The 14,996-nt window shown below is 44.6% G+C and overlaps 1 protein-coding gene across 1 annotated transcript in view; it reads left to right on the top strand.

Moving 5' to 3' along the window:
* Positions 1 to 14,996, top strand: part of grm5b (glutamate receptor, metabotropic 5b) — a gene marked incomplete at both ends in the record, with an annotated part of 93,633 nt that overhangs the window by 51,852 nt on the left and 26,785 nt on the right. The window lies entirely within an intron of this gene.

The following is a 14,996-nucleotide window of genomic DNA, read 5'->3' as shown; positions in this document are numbered from 1 at the left end:
ATGGAGCTCGGCAGAGGCCTTTGAACTGCAGCATCACTCCCAATCTTCCGCCGTAGCCTGAAAACCCACCTTTTCAGACTCCATCATGGCCCATAGCACTTACCCTAACCCCTTAGATAGCATTTCTGTTGACACAGGATTTCACACAGACTTATAGCATGTTATGTAGACAGCACTATAATTGTATTGTATGTATAGCATAGTAGTAAATATGTATAGTTTATTGCGAACGCAGTGAGCCACTTACTATGACAGCAAGGGCTGAATGTCTGTGTGTGTGAGTGTGTGTGTGTGTGTGTGTGTGTGTGTGTGTGTGTGTGTGTGTGTGTGTGTGTATAGTATATATTAAGTTGTTTCAGAAAACTATTCTAAATCATGTTGTCATTGTCGGGCAGAAACCTCTTATCTCCTACACTGTTTGTGTTTGTTCATAAATGAACGCCCTATTTGATCACGCTACAGCCTACTGCTACGTTGTACCTGTCTGTGCCACTTTTATATGCCCATATACAGTATATGGAGATTTCTGTATCTGTCTCTCTGTGTCCTTTTTTTCCTATACTGTATGGAGTTCTGTGTCAAGCTGCAGGCATTCCCAAATATGGAGTGTACATGGCCAGCTCCATATATGGAGCTCGGCAGAGGCCTTTGAACTGCAGCATCACTCCCAATCTTCCGCCGTAGCCTGAAAACCCACCTTTTCAGACTCCATCATGGCCCATAGCACTTACCCTAACCCCTTAGATAGCATTTCTGTTGACACAGGATTTCACACAGACTTATAGCATGTTATGTAGACAGCACTATAATTGTATTGTATGTATAGCATAGTAGTAAATATGTATAGTTTATATGTATAGTGTATGTATAGTTTCATTATATAGATATTCCACTGTTACTTTCTTAGCTTACGCATGTTTCATGATAAATGCTTTTATGTGATGTATTCCCATGCTTTTGTTCTTTCTTAAATGTAAGTCGCTCTGGATTAACCCATTCTGACCGGGCACCCATTTTGGTGTCAGCATCATGTTATGCTTTAGCTATTTAAAAATAGCAGATCTACAAGCTCATATCGCGCCACCGAGTGGCGCGATACGAGCTTGTAGGTCTGCTATTTTTGAAAAATCTAAGACACTTTTAGAATCTGATCTCAGGTCAGAATGGGTTAATAATGAAACTGTCAGGATGTAATAGACATTTTTAGAATCTGATCTCAGGTCAGAATGGATTAAGAGCGTCTGCTAAATGCCTAAATTGTAAATTGTAAATTGCCTTTTGTGGCAGCCCTGGACAACGTGGGTCCGACCGACTCGACCTGTGGAGGTGTGGATCGTGTATAGAAATCATAGACTGTAAAAACTATGGACAAAGCGTTCGCCGGGTCTAACATGAACGTAAAATGAAGCCTGTAATAATATGGTAATTCCTGATGTAAGTCGCCATCTTTCTAGATCCGTTTGGTACCAGCTGGCCATTGGCTGGCTCCGTTTTGGACCAGCTGGCCATTGGCTGCCCAGACAACGAGGCGGGACTTCCCCCCTTCTTCTCCGTTGGTTTTTATTTTGACTCGAGTGGGAGGGGAATCCCGATCATAGACTGTAACGGTAGCCACGCCCCTCAGAACATACGCGATGTTTTTTTTTCTTTATGGTAATTTTTTTAATTAATGGGACCATAATTTTCCAAAAAGAATATTATGACATTAGAAATGAGACTTTAAACTAGTGACTGGAAGCAGAAAGTATTCATGACCATGTTTATTAAGGTAATACAGTCTAGGTGAAGTTGGGCCAAAATACATGGGCCTCTATGGAGCTATGGGGCTTTTTGGGTCCAGTCCAGCGCCACAACAGGCCATTATATGAACTACCGATTTCAAATGAGGCTTCACGAAATATCTGGCTGACTGCCCCCCTGATAGAAATAGATATAGATACGCTGTGGTATTGAGTATTTCTTCCGCTACTGCTGTCCCTCGCCCTCCGTCCCTCCCTGCCTGTCTTCCAGTCCCTCTCTGACTCATACGGTTCTGCCGTCCCTCGCCCTCCGTCCCTCCCTCCCTGTCTTCCAGTCCCTCTCTGACGCATACGGTTCTGCTCCATTGAATGTCCAAGAATGATAATGAAGTGAATATAGGGCCTGGTGCCTGCCTATGGTGGCTCACGCCATATGTTCACTGTGGGGCCTCATTCACTATACCCACATCTGCACTTAAACCCTGCGTCCACATTTTGGGATTTGTCACCATGAGTATTTGTTTAAATGCATGCACGCATGCACACACACACACACACACACACACACACAGGCAGGTGCACAGCACACACAGACACTTTGAGGCTAGTATAATGTATTTGAGATGTGTCCAACTGGTAGTAATTTCCCCTGGGCTGCGGCCAGGTGATGGTGATGTGACGGGCTGACAGGTGACAGGAGGGGATTGGGACAAAACGAACTGCCAACAAAGAAGGAGATTGACATAGGAAAGGAAAAAGGAATAAGGAAGCAGGGGTGTGTGTGTGTGTGTGTGTGTGTGTGTGTGTGTGTGTCTGTGTGTGTGCGTGCGTGCACGGGCGGAACAACCTTTGTGCCGGGCCGGGGGGGGGGGGGGGGGGGGGAGACCGCACGATCGGGCCTCGCCGAACTTTTTGGCCTATTATGCTATATATTATTGACCGCGTCTGTGTGTCAGTCTCACAGCCACAGACATTGCGCAGCAGCACGCACACATGCTGGGTGGAGAGAGAGAGAGAGGTGCTCAAAAATACTCATCTTTGTGTTCTGTTTCACCTTATTGCTGAGTGACGCACACAGGGAAAAGCAACAAGGGGTTTAGAAGTGAAAAAGTCCGTTGTGGAGAAAAGGAACTCGATCCACACATGCACTTCTCACAGAGAGTGATTAGCCTACTAATGATTGACAGGTGCTGCCACTTTGGGAGCGTGGCTGAGGATGTCTGTTGGAGAGAGTGTGAGACAGACTCCATGGTGCTTGTCCAGCACAGTAGGGAAATTATACATTCTCATCAGACATTCATATTTTGCTAAAGTGTAGGCTATTATAAGCTATAGCTATAAGCTCTGTGTCTGGTTAATTGCGGGAGGATGCGGGATTCGCGGGGGCCCGCTGGTTTTATCTGTCGTGAGTGACTGTGTGAAAAATTGTCCATCGATCATCTGACAGCCCAGGCCCCCAAGAGGCCCGGGCCGGGGGGAGACCACCCCCCCTTCCCCCCTGGTAGCTCCGCCTGTGCTTCCGTGCGCACGTGCATGCGTGCGTGCGTATCAGGTGATTGAAAATGTCTAATTGGGTCTCCATTCCATTCTCATTTGTCATATATCTGGTAGGGTTAAGAGGTGAGGTAACCATGCACTTGAACCCATAGCATCCTTATTCTGGGGTCGTGGTGTTCCTTCCTGGCACAAAATGTTTTCAGGCGGTGGTCTGTGGCCATACATATCATTATCAATTTAGTTCCTTGATGTGAACGTTGTTGTTTTACTTGCTGCTGAATTTCACAATAAACTGTTTTCCCTTTCCCTTGAACGGAAGTGAAAAATACGGCACATTCAATGTGTGCACGTTCTAATTGTGCCGTTTGCCTGTTTGTACACCACAGCTTGGATGTGTCCTTCCTCCACACAGCTTTATGGGTTCAAATGAATCGATTGTTGTCATGAACTCGAACTTCATATATGTGGCACGCGCCTGGACCACTTGATCAGCGGGCGCCCCCAGTAGCTATGTTCTGATGAAGGCCTGGTCGACCAAAAGCTCCAAATATGAAGTAAGACATTGTGTAGGTCTAAATACCTACGCCTTCTGACGTCAGAACATCTTCTGGTTCGAACAGGCTTTCCAAACTATCTTTGGTGAGTCAGGACATAATAGTTTAGAGGACATTTTGTAGTTTAGAGCACATTTTCGAGGAACAGTTCGGTTGTTGGAAGGAGTATGCACGCACGCTTAAGTGAGCATAAATATCTTCCATTCTGTATTGTTATTCAAGTGAACCTGTAACCATGTGACAATAACCCTCGCATCAGGAGCATTATACCAAATTAATCACACCCGTGGGTGCGACGTCACTCTATAAGTGCGTCCCACACCCACACACTCTTCCTCTTTTCTTCCTCCTGGTCGGTAAGAGCTTATACCAGCTTGTGATTTTTACTATAATTTCCTCACGGCACTGGATGCCTGCTCTGGGCTGCCTCCTCTGTGGCACCCCCTTGGCGTACCGTGAGACTGTCTCATCATATATGTTGTTTGTTGCATGGCGACGATTGTGTTCGTCGCGTGCGATACACATAACTCACGTTCCCGTTGGTGACAGCTTTGCGCTCGTTGCGCGTGAGCGTTAAATATACTCACATTCTTATTTGGTAAGTGCGTATTGTGTAATGGGTTCTCCACCTACAAGTATAGCATAGCCTACACTGGCAGCACTCCACACAGCACTGGAGTGGCTTCTGTTAGCCTAGCCACATGGCAGGATATGGCACCCGAAGCCTCACATGTGTGGCCCTTGAGAGGCAGCATTTTTCACTTGAGTTTGTATTGTTCTCAGTTAAATATGGGCACCCGTAGGTTGTGCCCCAGACTGTTCCAGGCTGTGATTGGAACTTGGAATTAACCTGGAGACTGTTTTGTTGATTTTCAGTTGACAATACAATGCTAGAACTCAGTTGGTTGTGTTCTGCTGTATTACTGTGATGAGTTTTTACTCCTCATGTATGGCTTTTTTGACCTGTAGGCCTATGGGTTTGGCCCATAGAGTTATATATCTATAGAGAAGACACCCGAGTTCTCCTCCCATCCACTTGCATTAAGTTGCTCAAAAGCGCATGAGGCGGATTCACTCCTCCTTCCTGGTAGGAACAGAGTGCATTCTGGGACGGATTGCAATGGTGAGTGGCCCCAAACACATGAACGCGCTGCCGTTGAACGCGCACGAGCGTCGTCCGTCGTGAACGTGTACAATGTTAGTCAACGGACAGCGCGTTCATGTGTTTGGGGCCAGGCTGCAATACCTTCATTCGGCCACTATGTCCATTTCGCCTCAAGATTTCCTCTGGGTGCCTTCTCTATTCATATATATACTCTAAGGTTTGGCCACGTCACTCTCCTCGTGACTAATTTGGTATACTGTTCATGTTGTCACATGGTATACAGGTTCACTTGAAATGAATTATTATTTATTATATTACGTATGTAAACCCGGTTTTATGGATGAAAACCCTTCTTTGTCACTCGGCAGGTGAATGCTGGCCCTGTCATGCCTTTCCAGTCGTCAGAAAAGAGGAAGAGTGTGTGGGTGTGGGACGCACTTATCCCACGGGTTATTGTCACATGGTTACAGGTTCACTTTTCATTCATAAAACCGGTTTTACATACTGTACGTAAACCTACGTTTGTGTGTGAGACAGGCTTTTGTCATAATGGGTTTTGCTGTGGTGGTGAACTGTGCCCTTCCGTCCGTCTGACTCTGTCCGTCCGTCTGTCCGAAACAGATGATCTTCAACTCCACTGTGAACTTGTAGAACTGCTATGCTGGCTTTTTATGTTTGAAAGGGATGTCTCTCTGGGTTATATAAACCAATTTGAATTGTTTTGAGCTTGTCGATCTGCTATTTTTGATGCTTTTGTGTGATGCTGTAGCATGATCAATTAGGGAATTAATTTACGAGAGAAAAACCACAACAGAGATACGAGATTTCTGTCGGACAACAGCGATATGCAGTAAGAGAAGACGACATAAAAAAATAATCTAATCCTGCGTTACAGTTCAATGAACATTCAGGATTTATTTTCTGTGTAGGTGGGACAAGTAAGTTGTGTTGGGAATTCATTAGTATAAGCACTATATATATATACATTTATTAGAGGGAAATATCTAAGTGTGTGCGTGCGTGTGCGTGCGTGCATGTGTGTACAATATGTATGTATGTAAGCAGCAGATGCTTTTCCAGAATAGGTGCCAGATTGCCATGGCAACTGGCAGTGGGAGGGGTTGTGCCATGATACCACCCAGACATTCAATGTCCAATGGCCACCTTATTTTTGAGGGGCGCTGGCCCCTCCTATATATATATATATATACAGGTTTTGTTTTTAGTTCAATGTTTGTTTTAAAAACGCCATTGACAATAAAGATAATTTAATGTTTGTTTTGTCACCGTTTGTTTTAAATCACCATTACATCACCTAATCAGAGCAACATGAGTTAGACTTTAATATAGTAGTGCCCCTCACTTCACACGGGTGTGATTTCTTTTATTACTATTTCTCTTTTTTAAATTTAAATTTGACATCAACACATATAAATACTATAAGCAATGTATATCAGTTTACCCATTCTGACCGGGCACCCATTTTGGTGTTGGCATCATGTTATGCTTTAGCTATTGAAAAATAGCAGATCTACAAGCTCATATCGCGCCACCGAGTGGCGCGATACGAGCTTGTAGGTCTGCTATTTTTGAAAAGTCGAAGAACGACTGACATTTTTAGAATCTGATCTCAGGTCAGAATGGGTTAATCAGACCAGTGTGTGTCCAGTGGAAACCTCGTGTGAATCTGATCTCAGGTCAGAATGGGTTAATGACTAGTTTACAACAAACTACTGCACAAGCCAAACACGCCATGAAGTGCACTCACCACTGCTGGTAAGACTGTTGCTCTGAGTCCTTATACAGACCTTATACCAACCTAAGACTGTTGCTCTGAGTCCTTATACAGACCTTATACCAACCTAGAAACGTCATTTAGTTACGTCATCAAGGACAGTGGTCCCTTATTGGCCGGTGGAGTACACCGACATACATACCCAGCCGATCAAAGTACTTGTTTATTTGCGCAAACATAGAAAACAAGTGAAGTATCTTATCTGGTCTGTTCAGGACACGGCCGTCGATGATGAATGAAGCAGTCGGACAGGTCGCAAAGTTAAAATGACAAGAGTCCATTTATTTGATATAAGAGATTAACAAGATGTTCAAAAACAAAGAGGAGAAGGGTATAGGAAAGCCGGGTAGGGTTGAGTACTAAGGATCGAGGAAGGACAAGTACTGAAGAACTATGCCTCAGTCTCACACACTGTCTGTATCTAGACCTTGTCCAATTGGAGTGCCAGGATCTCAAACTCCTTATATGTGAAATGCATGACATAAATACATGTAAGAATAGATCATATTTGTGTGTGTGTGTGTGTGTGTGTGTGTGTGTGTGTGTGTGTGTGTGTGTGTGTGCACATGGCATTTAGTAATGTCCAGGCATCATTAGCTGGTCTGTGTGTCTCAGTTTAGCTTTGTTTAGAATACCTCCAACCTGTGGGGCGGGTGCCGATAGACGGATAGAAGAAGCGTGCGTGTGTGTGCACGAACAAAGACAGCTGGCCTTGGAGACGAACTGACTTAGCACAGAAATGTAGTCTTGACATAGAATATTGCAAATATGGACTAAAATGGATGCCACACAAGCGAGAAGGCCATTAGGAAGAATACGATAAAATCAACCAGATGGGAAAGGTTGAATTATCGTAATGAAGGCTTAGAATTATCTTATTTGAAAGAAAACTATTGTACACAGCCAAAAAAGGGAAATCACGTGCAAATATGTAATTACCACCAAAAACATTGTACTTAGCGTAGAAACAACCTTGTTTGAGACTCGTATATGAGACTAAAATGCGTCACATATGCTGCGTGGAAGCAGGCGACTTCCTGGACCTTACACAAATGAAAGCCTTCAACTGAAACATTTAATGCCTCCAAATACAGAACTAGGGTTAGATATAATTTCCTGATTTCCTGACTAATTTTGAAAAGCCAAACCAAATCCCAAATCAGCAGCCAGAAAATGTAGTAAATTCAAACACTTTTTTTGTGCTATATGATATGGCAAAATTGGGCATTTTTTTAATTATTGACACTGCACTGGATGCTCTGGCCAGCTGCCCTGATTGCCTTGAGCTCCAACATAATGAGGGGATTGGAGGCAGCTGGCTTGTGCAAAGAGATTCAAATTGTTCACTCTCACATAGGAGAGCAACAGTTAGTCGAAGTAATTAATTTAATCAATTATACAAAATAATAGAACACGGGTGATTTTAACCCGGACAATTATGTTTATGTGATATTGTTGCTGATGTCTGAGGTGCGTGGGTCCTCCGGTCGTCAGTCCATAGACTTGTCTGGCACGAATTACATCATAATTTGCCCTAAACAAACATTAAAGTCCCATAGACTTGGCTGGGGATGGGGAATTTTATAATTAGGCTCTAAACAAACTGCCACATGATAACGGTATAGGATGGAAACCATGACAACAATCTTCACTACATATACAGTATAGACAGTAGACACCATTGTAAAGAGTGTGAGTGAAAGAGATAGAAAGAGACACGCAATCAGGATGTCATTTAAATCACTTTAGTCACATACCATACCATATAGATTGACGTATAATTTGAAAAGCATTAGATTTTTAAAGTGAACACAGATGTGAATATTATATTTTATCTTGGTGTTTAGGCTTTTCTACATGTTACTCCCGGCCTGCTCTCAGCACTGTTCAAGGTGCACTTCAATCATCTTATGTTCATATAATTGGTCCTCCTCACTAGGTAATTGCTACCGGCCGCTTGCTTTCACATTGAACCTTTTAGAGATATTTCACTTTCAGACTTTCAAACTCCATTCTAACCATGATAGATTCAATGAAAACACTTTGTTTCTGGTGACTGATATTGGCCGGGTTTCCCAAAGGGAACACGCGTAGCGAGTGGGCATGTTGTGTTTCTGATGTCACATTCTCACCTAATACTTCGGTAGACTCAGATCCGTATGGGCGGGGAAAGGGGATGCTTGCATATTTAATTGGCTGCGGTTTGCCTTCACACTGTCATTCGCAGCAATTGGAAACGCAGCAGGGGGGACCTTTATCAATGTGTTCCGTTCATAAACTATAGCCTACACAGTGAAATCTATGGTGATAAAATTACACTCATAACGTGCATGTGTCGTGCCGCCTGGGACCCCCCCCCCTCTCTCTCTCTCTCTACGCACGCAGCCGCCACACACTGTTCTTTTGGGCATGGAGGCACAGCGCTGCATGAGCGCACTTATATAACTCCCCAGTCCCACACAGTGACAGCACTCCATGTTTACGGCACGCACAGACAGACAGACAGAATATTATGTAGGCTATAATACACTGCAGTGTTTTCATGTGTTTTCTTAAGCAATTGATTAATGTACACGTCCTCATTTCGATCAGGGCTTCAGTCTCCTTATTCGACCACGTCTATCCACAGTAACGGGACATCTTTGCGCTGCGTAAAATATGCCTTCTCCGTCTCCAACTGTGTTCAGCTCCTCACCCGCCAGGCCGCCACATTATGTTTGCTTCATTTCCTTTATTTACTGCGGATTGCATTCACACCTGCACCGAATCGTAGTCAAGTGCGATTCGAAGCGAAGCGAAACCCACGTTTTTGGGCGGAGTAAAATGCGGTTATTTGCTGCGCATTAGGATTCGAATGAGCCTTCACACCTGCCAAACGAAGCGCACTTTCTGACAATGCGCAGCAGGATTCGTTTTAATCGCAGCAAAGCTCTCTGGTATGAATGCGACCTTAGGGGCAGTCTTCCACAACATGTTCCAACATGAGCATAGATATACCGTGCATAGATGTTCCATGCATGCAACTTTCCTTAAGGTTCTGAAATGAAGTGCGGTGCTGCACTGTGTAGGCCGCCAGGGCGGCCTCACCTCAATAAAATAATGCTGGCAATTAACTATAGCTTTAACTTAAAGCTATAGTTAAACACATTTAAGCCTGTTGTATTGGCAACTGACTGCACACACCCTTGCTTTTCCCCCTTTTTCAATGATCTAGCTATATATAATATCATTATTACTCACAGGGATTCAGGATTAGCAGAGCTCCAGGCATCTTGTTCTTTTTTCATATATTGCTTGCTTGTTCTCTCTCTCTCTCTGTCTCAAAATGCGAGAGAGCATGGTCGAGTGACTATCAGTTTCTATAGAGAGAGAGAGAGAGAGAGAGAGACTGAGACGTGCCGATTATAATGATTAATTAACCTCTTTAAAATATGTAGGCCGATATCCACAATCGTATGGTATTCTAGTTAATTACTTACTGCATTTGGGACACTATTGTGTTTTCATATAGGCCTACATTCTTTGCCAACATGAGACATCACCTTGACTCTATATATTGAATTAATTAATCCAACGTAGGCTATATAGACTGCTTGCATGCATGGACATCTGACAGGAGGCCGCTTTGCCACCGAAAGTATATAATTAATTGCATTTTCATAGCGCTTTTCCAAGTGCTCAAAGCGCTTTACAATGGTTCATTCATTCATACATTGGGAGGTGAAGCGGCGAAAAGTCGACGCCAGCGTCCTCGCTTCCCACATTCACACACCAACGGTGGCGAGCTCACACTGACCAACTCATTGGAGGCAGTGTCGGCTGTAGGGTGCAGTGTCTTGCCCATGAGGACACTTCGACATGTGGTCAGGAGGAGCTGGGATTCGCACCGCCGACCCAGGGATCATTGGACGACCTGCTCTACCTCCTGAGCCACAGCCTGTCTGTCTGTCTGTGCTTACAGTTTTTCCACGATTGTTAACACACAAATCGACAACTTGGCACAATTTGCACAACCTTCACTTCATGTACTGTACCTAATCACTCAACACAATTTGCACTACTTCACACTCCCTTATCTGCATTAGACTCTGACTTTCTTTCTTTACACTCTGATATCAATTACACATTACCTTGCTGTCCAAACACCACACACAATGTTCAGTTTTTGCACACACTTCTCACATCAAATGTCAAAGCATGTTGCTACAACACACAAATAGTAAAATCTCTAAACATTCAGGTCTGGTGAGCAATTGGTGAGCAAAGGACTGCAGCATAAAAGGGGCTTGAGAGCCTCTGTTGTGGGAGTGAGTCTGCAGTTCTGTGTGCATTGCATAGTTTTGGAGACGTGTGGACTGTGAGTGTTGTCCTGGTGCTTTAGGCGAAGGTACTTCCAGCTTCCCTGCGTTAGCTGATCTGAGCGCACAGGAGGGTTTGTAGGGTGCGATCAGACTTGCAAGATATGGGGAACCATACCTTTGGTTGCTTTGAATGCCAGCATCAGAGTTTTGTACAGCGACCAGGGGCCAATGGAATAATAATGGATTGCATTTTTATAGCGCTTTTCAATGGTCCATTCATTCATACATTGGGAGGGGAAGCGGTGAACAGTCAACACTTACCACATTCTTACACACCAATGGTGGCGATCACTGCGAGCAGTAGCGGTTCAGAGTCTTCCTCAAGGACACTTTGACACTAACTCTGGGAGAACCCGGGATCAAACTGGGAAGCATCTGGCTGTTCTTCCGGAGGTTCTGACGGCCGCCCACTCTACCCCTGAACCACTTCATTTCACTCTGAGAATGTAAAAACTCACCCTTAATTTAATTCAACACCAGGGGGGTTTCGACTGAAGGACAAATCAAGCTCTGGATTGTCCTCACTATTAGATCGAATATATAAAATATCAGAGAAAAACAGATGAGGAAAAATATCATTACTTGTTCTTTCCCTGGCGAAACCTGAAGGACGCATGGACGTGCGAGAAAAACACGACACTACTTTTCAAGTAAACAATATTTGTACACATTTGCTGTTTTGCACTGCCCTTGAGAACTTCTTTTGTCATCCAATTCTGTTTACTCATGCTTCACTGTCTGGGCCAAAATACATGTGGTGAATGTATTGTAATTGTTGGTTTGCTGGAGGTTTTATATGCTGAATATGTTTTCCATGCCTGCACTAGAATAATTGCTGCCTTCCTTATAGTGCTGTACATTGCAAAATGTTTTAATTATGCACCTCATGCATTGGAATGTGTGTTTTTGATTTGTCTACCTTCCTGGTACTGTATTAACCCGTCCGAAAGTCTTTGGACGTGGATTCTGAAATGGTGCTACGTATACAGTTAATTGGCTGACTGGGATGTTGTGAACGAGGGTATTGGAATGATGGCTGTCTTCCCCAAGGACAGTATTTCTGCTGAGGGCTTTGTGATAAATCATGGTTTCATGAGTGTTATCATTACCCATGTACCGTCCTACAGTATATGGTAAGATCCATTTAAAAAAAAAATATATTATCTGGCACCTGGTAATACCATTGTTCAATGTCTATCTTCCACAATTAGGAGATGATTAATTGGTGCTGACGCTACTCCGTTAAATCTAAACAAAAATGACAGTTGCACCGCACGCCCATTCAATCGGTGAATCAAGAACCCATGCCCATCTCTGTGATTGGCTGAGACACAGCCGGCTCTGTGTCACCCGAGTGGAATAGTAAGGGCGACACGCTTTGATCTTGCCACAAAGCGGGTGCCTATGGGCTAGAGTTCCAAACATTGGAACTATCCCATTGAGGAGCACTTCCGCATTCCATTGTTACAATGGGAGTCAACGCTAGTGTCGCCACTCTCTTACTATTCCACTAGGTGTCACTATAGAAATAGGTCATGATATGGCCAAGAAAATACATTTCTGCTGGACTTTTAATCACCTCAACCCCACGGCATGTCTGCTACAGGTAGATCTACTCCCTATACATGGTGTGATGAGGGATACTAGAACAGCCGGCGGAACTGCTCAGCTTTGCATTCCTAAACGTAACCTCAGTAAACTATGCCTAAACGGTTCAACCTAACCTTATTCCTAATTTTAACCTCAGTAAAACAGATACATGGATACAAGAACTGCCCCACCGAGCGATCGGCGTGAGGTCGGCAGAAAAACATGAGGGCGAGTGTGTTTTAAGGCAAGAATTCTGGTTACCGTGATGAGCCATTGAGCCTTCAGAAGATGATTCTATGGAGAGAGAGCACACTGTATGTGCCTTCAGGTGGCTAATCTACAACTTCAAGTTAATCGGTTTTGGCCGACACAGATTGTGGTTGCATGTGTGCGCTCGCACGCATAACTGTGCTCGGGAATTGCAGATGTGACCATGGGAAGATGAAACAAACAGACAGACAGAGGCAGGGCAGGGGTCTCCAGAGAGACATGTGTGTGAGTGAGAGAGGAGGTGCGAGACAGAGAGAGTGGCAGAATACCTGAGCACTGTGACTGATCCACAACTAAGGGAAAACGTTGACGACTTGACAGTGTACAGACTCTGTGGACACAGTCTTGCGATGGAGAAAGGTGCACAGACCCCTGCTGCACACACAACGAGGTAGAAACTGAGCTACACTTCCTAACCAGGCAGGATGCCAGGTCGTTTCCCATTTTCCTCCTGACTTTGTGTCGACATGCCCATGAGCAAGGCAAGGATCTGCTCCCAATCCAGCGACTTGTGTCAACCTGTGTGTGCACTTTGAGTGGTCGGAAGACTGAAATCCGTTTGCACATTGTCTGATGTCTAGTTCTTGTTGTGTAGTGTTGTCACACCAATCCCTGAGAGAGAGAGAGAGAGAGAGAGAGAGAGAGAGAGTGTGTGTGTCTGTGCGTGTGTGTGTGTGTGTGTGTGTGTGTGTGTGTGTGTGTGTGTGTGTGTGCGTGTGTGTGTGTGTGTGTGTGTGTGTGTGTGTGTGTGTGTGTGTGTATACGAGCTGCAATGGATCGACAGAAAGTCTAAGATGACAGGTTAGCTCCAAGCTCCCATTTTCTACAGCCCACACATGCACACACACACACACACACACACACACACACACACACACAAATGGATGTCTGTTTCTCTCTTTCCCTCACACGCATGCACGCGCGCACACACACACACACACACACACACACACACACACACACACACACACACGGTATAACGTGTGATGAATCTCCCCCAAAAGAACATGCCACCAACATGATTAATGACCACAGCTCCAAGCAGAGAGAGAGACACACACAAATGCACTCACGCAAGCATGCACGCACGCACGCACGCACGCACGCACGCACGCACACACGCAGAGCCATGCTGTGAACACTCTCACTGCCATCTGTGCCTGCCTACCTTAACCTGCTTGCCTCCTGGAAATCTGTGGAAAAATTGTGAATTGCGTGCGTGTTTGTGTGTTGGAAGGAAGTCACATTCATCTCATTGCGGTCCGGGAGAGCATGGCTGTCAAAATGCAGCCAAAATGATCCATTTGACCTAGATTATCCTGGCTGGTGCTTGTGATTTTGTGCGTACATAGAGCCTACGTGTGTGTGTGTGTGTGTGTGTGTGTGTGTGTGTGTGTGTGTGTGTGTGTGTGTGTGTGTGTGTGTGTGTGTGTGTGTGTGTGTGTGTGTGTGTGTGTGTGTGTGTGTGTGTGTGTGTGTGTGTGTGTGTGTGTGTGTGTGTGTGTGTGCGTGCGTGCGTGCGTGCGTGCGTGCGTGCGTGCGTGCGTGTGTGTGTGTGTGTCGTCAATCTTGCCCGTTAATCTTGTCTGTTCAAATTTTGTTCAGTAGCAGGATTAATGTGAGGAGGATTATCTGTGAATGTTATCTCAACAATGACTTTCTATTTTCCAGTTTCCAAACTTGTATGCTGCACATTCAATGGGATCTGTGCACACAGATTCATTCTTCCTACTTCCGGGCCCCTTCCCTACTTCCTTCACACATGTTACCGATGAAACTAATTAAGGCTATGTTCCATTTAATGTACAGTGGTTCTCAAACCTTTTCATTTCAAGGACCCCCATGTACACTCTCAGAGTTTACACACCCATACAGAGCCATTTGGAACCGTGTTTTGGAACCGTGTTATGATAAATGCTTTTATGTGATGTATTCCCATGCTTTTGTTCTTGCTTAAATGTAAGTCGCTCTGGATTAAGAGCGTCTGCTAAATGCCTAAATTGTAAATTGTAAATTGTTTCCAGTGAGCCAACATGCACAATAGCACCCTAACTCTGTTTGACCAGAATGGAACAGAGTCTTCAT

Source organism: Protomyctophum parallelum, assembly GCF_964188405.1.
Source record: "Protomyctophum parallelum genome assembly, chromosome: 9".
Classification (NCBI taxonomy): domain Eukaryota; kingdom Metazoa; phylum Chordata; class Actinopteri; order Myctophiformes; family Myctophidae; genus Protomyctophum; species Protomyctophum parallelum.
The sequence above is the reverse complement of the archived record's forward strand: the minus strand, read 5'-3'. Positions and strand labels throughout refer to the sequence as shown.